Source organism: Pseudophryne corroboree, unplaced genomic scaffold (assembly GCF_028390025.1).
Source record: "Pseudophryne corroboree isolate aPseCor3 unplaced genomic scaffold, aPseCor3.hap2 scaffold_1063, whole genome shotgun sequence".
Taxonomy (NCBI): Eukaryota; Metazoa; Chordata; class Amphibia; order Anura; family Myobatrachidae; genus Pseudophryne; species Pseudophryne corroboree.
The window spans coordinates 108,538-117,598 of record NW_026967690.1 but is presented as its reverse complement, the minus strand read 5'-3'; the positions used below and the strand labels follow the sequence as shown (position 1 = coordinate 117,598).

The window sequence follows — 9,061 nt, the reverse complement described above, 5'->3', positions numbered from 1 at the left end:
TTTTCTTTCATTACTCACGTGAGTTACATATGAACTTTAACTGCAGTAAATAAGAGGCGTTGGTTACAACTGTTGCTGTTCATCCACAAGAAGGAATTTAATGTATCAATTACAATTGGAAAGTAACGAATAAATTACAACAGCTGTATCCAGGAGGATTTTTTGGACACTTTAATAAACATTCCGTTGTCATCAAGGGCAATATGAAATAGATCCTGATTACATTTAGATATGGATAGTGGTGCCTATATATGTTGACTCCATTGTATTTTATTGAATGTGGGTTTCTTCTGTCTATATATATTTTTTTTAAATAAAGAGCTTGTATATTTTATTTTTTGCGCTCCCTTTATAACAAATGTGATTATCTTTAAAATTTGGTTTATTATTGGTAGAACAGTACTACCTATGGGAGCAGCATTTTATAATATATGGTGAAAATTAATAGATGTATAAAGATTAAATAAGCAACAAATTGGTGAAATAGATAAGTTTTGATAGGAGCGCTGGGTTCTATATATATATATTGACATTTGGTTATATATATGTATAGACTTTATAAATTCTTGACAGAGATGTGCCTGAGCAGCGGCCCTCCCCAGCCCTATCCCAAATCATACTTATTTTGCATAGGAGATACCATGGTCATGAAGATTGTTCTCCCAGGGTGAGGTTCATTCATTGCATTCTGGGTATGCTGACCCCTGTGATTTCCCCAAATGTGGGAAACTCGACTGCATTATTTGTGGTAGTGGGGGACTGTGTTTGTGCTTTCCTCTGGTCAGCTCTGGTAAAAGTCAGATTTATTTGTCTCAGATCTTCCTCTAGCCTTGTTCTTCTTTCGAGAGTTTCCATGTGCTGCCTCAGTTGGATATCCTTCACTTGACAGGGGGGTGCCTGAGCAGCGACCCTCCCCAGCTCTAGCCCAACTCCTACTTACCTGCCAGGTGAGATACTATGATCATGAATGTGCTTCTCCCAGGGCAAGGCTCACCCATTGCACTCTGGGTGTGCTGCTCCTGCGGTATGCCTGAGCAGCGGCCCTCCCCAGCCCTATCCCAAATCATACTTATTTTGCAAAGGAGATACCATGGTCATGAAGATTGTTCTCCCAGGGTGAGGTTCATTCATTGCATTCTGGGTATGCTGGGTATCCCAAATGTGGGAAACTTGACTGCATTATTGACCATGGTATCTCCTATGCAAAATAAGTATGATTTAGGATAGGGCTGGGGAGGGCCGCTGCTCAGGCATATCTCTGTCAAGTAAAGGAGATTCAACTGAGGCAGCACAAGGGAACTCTCATCTGGGGACAACAACTGCAGGGAGAACACATATTTTCAGATGAACATGGGAGGGCAGAAGGCTGCCCAATACTGAAGCACCTTCAAACAACAAACCAAATGCAACAACTAGTGCAAGCATTCCTGGGGGAAGGCCTGCAGCAGATGGATTTGCATATGGTGATGTCATCCAAGCAGTGGGTCAAAGTTGGCTTCAACCCTCGTCTGCATATGAAAAGAGAAAAGGGGTGTGCAGGGCATGGCGGCATTTTGCGGTGCTTGGATGACCCCTAGTTCGCATTAAACACCTCCACCCTCCTTCGGTGTGGGGCTCATGTTGGCTATGCCCCAGCCCCTTAAGCATTCAAGCTGATTTCTTGCAGCAACTGGAAACTGTAACAGCTCCAGAGCTGCTCTGTAAGGCAAGTAAAAGGGTGTGGGCCCTGCAGCACTACCTGTAGTTCGCATTGTGCGTTGGAAGGCACAAAGTAAGCAGACGGGAGAAGTCAGGAAAGTGCGCAAGGGCATAGAAGGGAGCAGCTCAAGAAAAGAGAAGTGGAAACAGACAGCAAACTAGGCTGGAGAGAGACCTGAGACAAAGAGATCTGAATTATACGAGAGCCGACCAGGGGAAACACAAAATATGCAGTCAAGTGTCCCACATTTGGGGAAATCGCAGGAGCAGCACACCCAGAGTGCAATGGGTGAGCCTTGCCCTGGGAGAAGCACCTTCATGATCATAGTATCTCACCTGGCAGGTAAGTAGGAGTTGGGCTAGAGCTGGGGAGGGTCGCTGCTCGGGAATAAGGCAGGCAGCCTTTGGCACCCACACACACCCACACACACCCACACACACCAAAAAAGAACATATCCCAGTTTAACATAACGCTATGTGGTGCAAGGTATGGAGCTGGTCACTTGTATCAGACCTCTGACATTTGCCTTTTCACCTATATTGCATACTTTTTCTTGCAGGTTGTGTCTATTATGACAAATAGGACTCCCTCCCAAGTAGAAGAAATGACATCTCAGATACCAGAGTCACTTTGGACAAAAGATGGACAGGACACTGGATTAATGGCAAACGTAGCTCCGGTAGTTGTACAAGTAAAAGATGGTAGGATAGCTCCAAAAATCCCACAGTACCCTCTGAAGCCAGAGGTGGAGTTAGGAGTTTATCCCGTAATAGAGCGCTTGCTACAACAGGGCATTCTGGTAAGAACGTCCAGCACTGCCAATAGTCCCATCTTCCCTGTTAAAAAGAGTGGGGGGAGGGGTTACCGGCTAGTGCAGGATCTAAGGGGGATTAACAAAATAGTTGAGAGTCAATTCCCCGTAGTGCCAAATCCAGCTGTCATCCTAATGCAAATCCCTCCCACTGCGAAATTTTTCACTGTTATTGACCTCTGCTCCGCTTTCTTTTCGGTACCTCTGCACCCTGACAGTCAATATTTGTTTGCATTCACATACAGAGGAGTCCAATACACATGGACTCGATTACCACAAGGATTCATAGATAGTCCAAGTATATTTTCTCAGGCTTTGCATGATTGTTTACAGTCTTTCCAACCAGTGAGTGGATCAGTATTAATACAGTACGTGGATGATCTACTACTGTGTTCTGATTCATTGGAAGCATCCCTGAAGGATACGAAACAGCTCCTGTTTCATCTTTCAGACACAGGACACAAGGTTTCCAAAGACAAGTTGCAATTATGCCAAACTAAGGTAAAATATTTGGGACACTGTCTAACACAAGGACTGAGACACCTGACCGCTGATAGAATTCAAGCAATTAGAGACATGACTCTGCCACAAACCCAGCAACAGATCAGAACATTTTTAGGAATGTGTGGGTATTGCCGTAACTGGATCCCAGGGTTTTCCATCCTAGCGTTACCCTTGCAGGAAATGGTCTCCTCAAACAAACCTGATCGGATTTCGCATACAGACGAGTCTGAGACAGCATTTGAGAGACTTAAACAGTGCCTAACGCAGGCACCAGCATTGGGTATGCCGGACTATGGGAAACCCTTTGAACTATACGGAACAGAAAGTGCTGGTTGCGCGGCAGGTGTACTAACCCAAAAGCACGGTGATGCCAGCAGGCCGGTAGCATACTACAGCGCTCAGCTAGATACGGTAGCGCGATCCCTCCCCACATGCTTGTGAAGCGTTGCTGCGATAGCATTGCTAGTAACGAAAAGCGAAGACGTCGTGCTAGGTCACAACCTCACAATTCATACACCACATGCAGTGTCAGCCTTGTTAAATTCTGCCCAAACCAGACACGTCTCATCAGCGCGGTTTACAAGATGGGAATTGGCACTACTGGCCCCCGTAAACATCACCATAAGGAGATGCAGTGCATTAAATCCGGCAACATATCTCCCAGGTGTGCCTGGACAGGCACAAAGGGTGGAGGATGAGAGTGGTGGGGAAGGAGAATTTAATACAAAGGAAGACACTCATGATTGTATGGAATATTTGACCCAAAATTTTACCGCAAGGCCTGACATCAGTGACAACCCACTGGAAGATGCAGAACTTACGTTCTACACGGACGGTAGTTGTCATAGACAGTCAGACTCGGGAGACTTGTGTACTTTATACGCAGTCGTAGATGACTAAGGCACCATAGAAGCGGAACCGCTAGGCCCACCTCACTCAGCCCAGGTTGCTGAACTGGTCGCCCTAACCAGAGCATGTGAATTGGCTAAGGGCAAATCAGCCAATATCTACACCGATTCTAGATACGCATTCGGGGTAGTCCATGATTTCGGAGCCCTATGGCGCCTCAGAAATTTCATGACGGCAGCTGGTACACCGGTAGCGCATGCAGCTCACATAAAAAGGCTTCTAACAGCGATACAGGAACCCGACAGAGTGGCTGTTATCAAATGTAAAGCACACACATATAGCCAAGACCCAATATCACTTGGTAACAGCCGAGCAGACGAAGCGGCTAAATTAGCAGCTGGTACCCCCAGACAGACAGACACCACACAACTGATGGTATTTAATACCATCAACACACAGAAGTTGTGTGAGATGCAAAATTTGTGTTCCACACAGGAAAAGGCAGTCTGGAAGGCAAAGGGATATGGCCAGGAGTCCTCAGGACTCTGGACGGATGGACAAGGTAAACCGGTGGCCCCCAGAGCATATCTTCCATGTTTAGCTGAGGCAGCTCACGGGCTGACTCATCTGGGCAGGGAAGGGATGTGCAAGTTGGTAAGAGCATATTGGTGTGCCCCAGGATTTTCATCTCATGCGAGTAAAAGAGCAATGTCATGCCTTACCTGTCTGAGAAAGAACATCGGAAAAACAATACCAACAGAACCATCCCATATCCCACCTGCCGGCGGCCCTTTCCAGGTAATACAGATTGACTTTATTCAATTACCTCCTTGTCGAAATTTGAAATATGTACTTGTTTGTATAGATGTTTTCTCAAATTGGGTCGAAGCATTTCCGGCGGCCACAAATACCGCTATGTTTACTGCTAAGAAAATTGTGCAGGAATTTGTATGTAGATATGGTATCCCTAGAATTATCGAAAGTGATAGGGGTACCCATTTTACAGGTGATATCTTTCAAGGAATGTGTAAATTGATGGGAATTGATAGCAAGCTGCACACTCCATACCGTCCACAGGCGAGTGCGAAAGTGGAAAGAGTGAACAGCACTATTAAAAATAAACTGAGTAAAGTGATGGCAGAAACAGGATTGACATGGCCAGAAGCTTTACCCATTGTACTGTACAGCATCAGAACCACTCCCAGGTCCCCTCTTAATCTGTCTCCCTTTGAAATCTTGTTTGGTCGACAACCGCATGTTATGATTAACCCTCAGGATGATTTGAAGTGTAACAATGAAGTGACTGTAAAATACTTGATTAACATGAGTAAACAGTTAAGGAATCAAAATGATAATCTGAAGTTAGTGATTCCTGACTTACCAGATAGTAATTGTCATGACATTGAACCTGGGGATTATGTAATGATACGGAATTTTCTACGCTCAGGTTGCCTTATTGACAGATGGGAAGGACCATACCAGGTCTTATTGACTAGCACTACAGCATTGAAGGTTGCTGAGAGAGAGACTTGGGTTCATTCGTCCCACTGTAAGAAGGTCGTTGATCCAGAGAAGTTCTGTGATAAGGAACAGACGGTAGAGGTTGTATCACTAGAGTGTCTGTTCCAGGAGGACTAAGGCGGCACCTGAGCATCGAGAACCACAAGATCAAAAGCAGTTGTCGATCCCCTGTTCCCTTTTATTGTTTTTCTCCAACTTCCCATCCCCTCTCCCTCAAATTATTTTTTTTCCCCTTCTCATTCTTCTCCGTTTCCTCCTACAAGATGGACTTGCCCCAAGAGACTGTGATCCGGATTTTCCTGTTGACCATGATGTTGACCAGAGCAGTCTGTTCCGGCGAGAGTACCATGGAGTTCGAGAGAGGTTCTGGAATGGGTTCTGATGACAGAAATGGAGGCGTAGTTTTCCGAGAACAACATAATCAACAAGCAAAGGCGAGTATCAGAAAACGATCCGATAGCATTGACCATAGAAGGAATTGTGAAGGATTGTTAGCTGAAGAAAACTGTATCTGTCGGCTCTGTAACAATGTCATTGAGGATGGGTGCATAAAGAAATGCCAATCCAGTTTTAATATCCATATGGACCGGCATCCCTTGAGTGACTATCACTCTTTAGTGGGTAGTGTGTTAAATAAAACAGATTGTTGGGTATGTTCTCAAGTACCTCAAGGTCATAGCAAATCAGGGCTAGTACCATTTCCTTTAACGTTAGGGGAGGTACTTGAGTTAAGTGGTGGGAGATCGGTGGACAGGAGGTTTAATATCTCCAGCCCTCCTAGTTTGAAGCTCCACCAATACCATGTGGATAGGTCCCTATTATGTTTTAACATCTCCAATCCCCGAAAGCCGGGAAATTGGGAAGTGTCATGGAGTAATCAAACCATGACCTTTTCACACAGAGCAGATAGAATGCCTACAGATACAGAGCTTATACGCCACATAGCCAGTAGAGGAAAATCTTTCCGGTATAGGTATACCTTAGGAAATAGGATTACGAGAGTTGGAGAGGTATCACCAGGATACTGTGCACATATCGTACAACCTGATACGTGTACTAAGCAGATGGAAGAATTAGGGTTAGGAGATTTCACATGGAAGGTGTGTAATATGGTTATGTCCTACTCCGTCCCATATGTTCTCCCCGATGATGCATATTTCATATGCGGGAGAAAGGCGTATAAGTGGCTTGCCCCAAACTCTGAAGGATTGTGTTATATTGGAAAAGTACTGCCTGAAGTAATGACTGTATCACATGACAAAATGAAAGACATACACCGTATTGCCCAAACTCCTTATACTCATACTCATTACGAGCACATCGTTAAACGGCATCTGATAGAAAGAACAGAGCACCCGGCCTCTGACATGATCAGTGAATCCACCGGGATTCAATTCTTAATCGCGTTAGATATCACTCACACCGCTAGAGGAGTGTTGAATTATAAATACATTTCTGCGCTCACCAATTTGTTAGATAATATCACTGAAATGTATGATGACACGTTTAGGTATACTGGAAGGGAACTTCAGGCTTACAAAACAGAACTAGTCCAGCATAGAATGGTTCTTAATTACCTCACAGCAGTAACAGGCGGATATTGTGTCACACTGGCAACACAATACGGCGTGAAATGTTGCACATATATTACGAATAGCACCGAGGACCCGGTCGAGGTCATAGACCAAAAGATGGACGATATTCTCCAACTAAAGTGGGAATTTCGCAGAAGACACAATCTCACCCTTGCTGCTGTGAGTAATGAGCTGACTGGTTGGGTGTCATGGTTGAACCCGCGAAATTGGTTCTCCGGTTTAGGAGAATGGGCCCAAGGAGTTATAATGGATGTTGGGAAGTTTCTCCTATGTATCTTAGGTGTTATCATAACGATTGGTTTGATATTTAGATGCGGTCAGGCTTTAATGAGGTGCAATCGTCGTACTAGGGTAATGAGTTTAAGGAGTGAGGAAACTGTAATTCCAATGGACTTGATTTATGACCCAAATGTAGAAACAATGATGTGATGAAAATGCGATTTCTACGGTCCGTTTCTTTCACCTGTTTTTCCGTTTCCTCCAAGGTAAAAAGACCCACTTGGACGAGGAATTTGATGAGCCGATATACAGACAACAGATGGATTAAAGAAGAAGTTTTGACAACCTGATACACAGATTTTGATGAACTATGCCATGGATCCCCAGTTTCCCTAGAAATTTTAAAATTACGCTAGCCCAACACTTTTGTAAATCTATGGACATTGACAGCTTTGCTCGCACCTTATGAGCAAAAGCACAAAGAAGACTGCATTCAACAGACACCAAACAAGACCTCAATCGACGAATGTACATTTACCTGACATAGAATACCACCGCATTTACCGTAATTATGTCTTTTCTTCATTTCTACAACCCTCAGGTAATGACACACATAGTCGATAGGGAATACAAGCACAGATATCAGCAATCACATATCTTCCCCATTCATGTATCATCAACTACAATGTGCTCCCCCATTTTGTTACAACCAAAGCCGAAAAGAGCTCGGTAAAGTATGACAGCCCATCCACAGACCCGTACCACGGGATAAGAAGGAATTCAAATGTATACTTCGCAATACCTCGAAGCTTGATTTAAAACACGTACGGCACGATGATACATGACCCCCAAGCACGGATTTATACACACATGCTTCTGCTATCTCACTAGGTCACACCCTTTTCCTACCTTCTCCTCTCCTCCCTTACCCAACCATGTAAATGTATTAACCCCTAACATATATTTTTCTCTTTTTGAAATGTTTTCAGGAAGTGGCAGTTATTGTTGACTGCCAAAGGGTGGACTGTCAAAGTCAGAAAAATATCTCTATGCACACTACCATATTTGCACCTCACACAGGTCCGTGCTGCGCATGCGTACGCTCTCCCGTACGTGCGCATACTCACAGTCGCGGGCACCCGCAGGCGCACGGTATGCGTATTTACGGTAGAGTTTATGTGATCGTAGCGTGCGACTCAATCATTACATATTTTCACTATATAATGTATTTTTTAGATCATGGTCCCTTTGATAGATTCTGAAAGTTTGGTTAATATAGAATGTTCATGAACAGAGAAATCCCTCTTTGTTTGATACGAAGGGTCAGACAGGAGTAATACAGTGGTGTTTAGTATCCATCGGAAGAATATTTAATTAGAAATATTTCGGTGTTGGTTTGAAGCAGATCAATCGCTCGTGCGAATAGTTATGGACATAAGAAGTTTATGAACATTTACTTTATTTGCACTTTATTACCCATGCGGCGGGAAACCCAGTTTCCCTCCCACCTGAGCTGTTGGAAATAGTCACAGCCCACCTGTATGAATCAACCTATGACCTTTTGTTATAATGCGAGGAGGAATTCCTGTGTCCAATGAACAATGAGATTGTAGGGACCATTGAATTGCATTGTGTGTGGGGCATAAATAGAAAGGCCGATCACATCCAGCTCTCACTCTTCAACGGTTATCATTGCTGAAAATCGGGAGCTGGATGTCCAGAGGCGCATGCGATCGTTTCCTTTGTGCGTAAGTTTTTCTCCGTAATCATACTGTTTCTCTCTTGTTATTATGGGCCATATCTTTCTCTCTCTTCTCTTTCTCTCATTTTTCTCTTAAACTTAATAGTATTGTATTTACTGTG

General features: G+C 44.0%; 2 non-coding genes across 2 annotated transcripts; one reads left to right on the top strand and one right to left on the bottom strand.

Annotated features, from left to right (window-relative positions):
• Positions 1-616: 616 nt before the first annotated feature.
• LOC134988450 (U1 spliceosomal RNA) lies at positions 617-780 on the top strand. The gene has a single exon (XR_010193923.1). It is a non-coding gene; the product is annotated as a U1 spliceosomal RNA (small nuclear RNA).
• Positions 781-1,886: 1,106 nt separating this feature from the next.
• Positions 1,887-2,049, bottom strand: LOC134988449 (U1 spliceosomal RNA). The gene has a single exon (XR_010193922.1). It is a non-coding gene; the product is annotated as a U1 spliceosomal RNA (small nuclear RNA).
• Between the last annotated feature and the right edge of the window lie 7,012 nt (positions 2,050-9,061).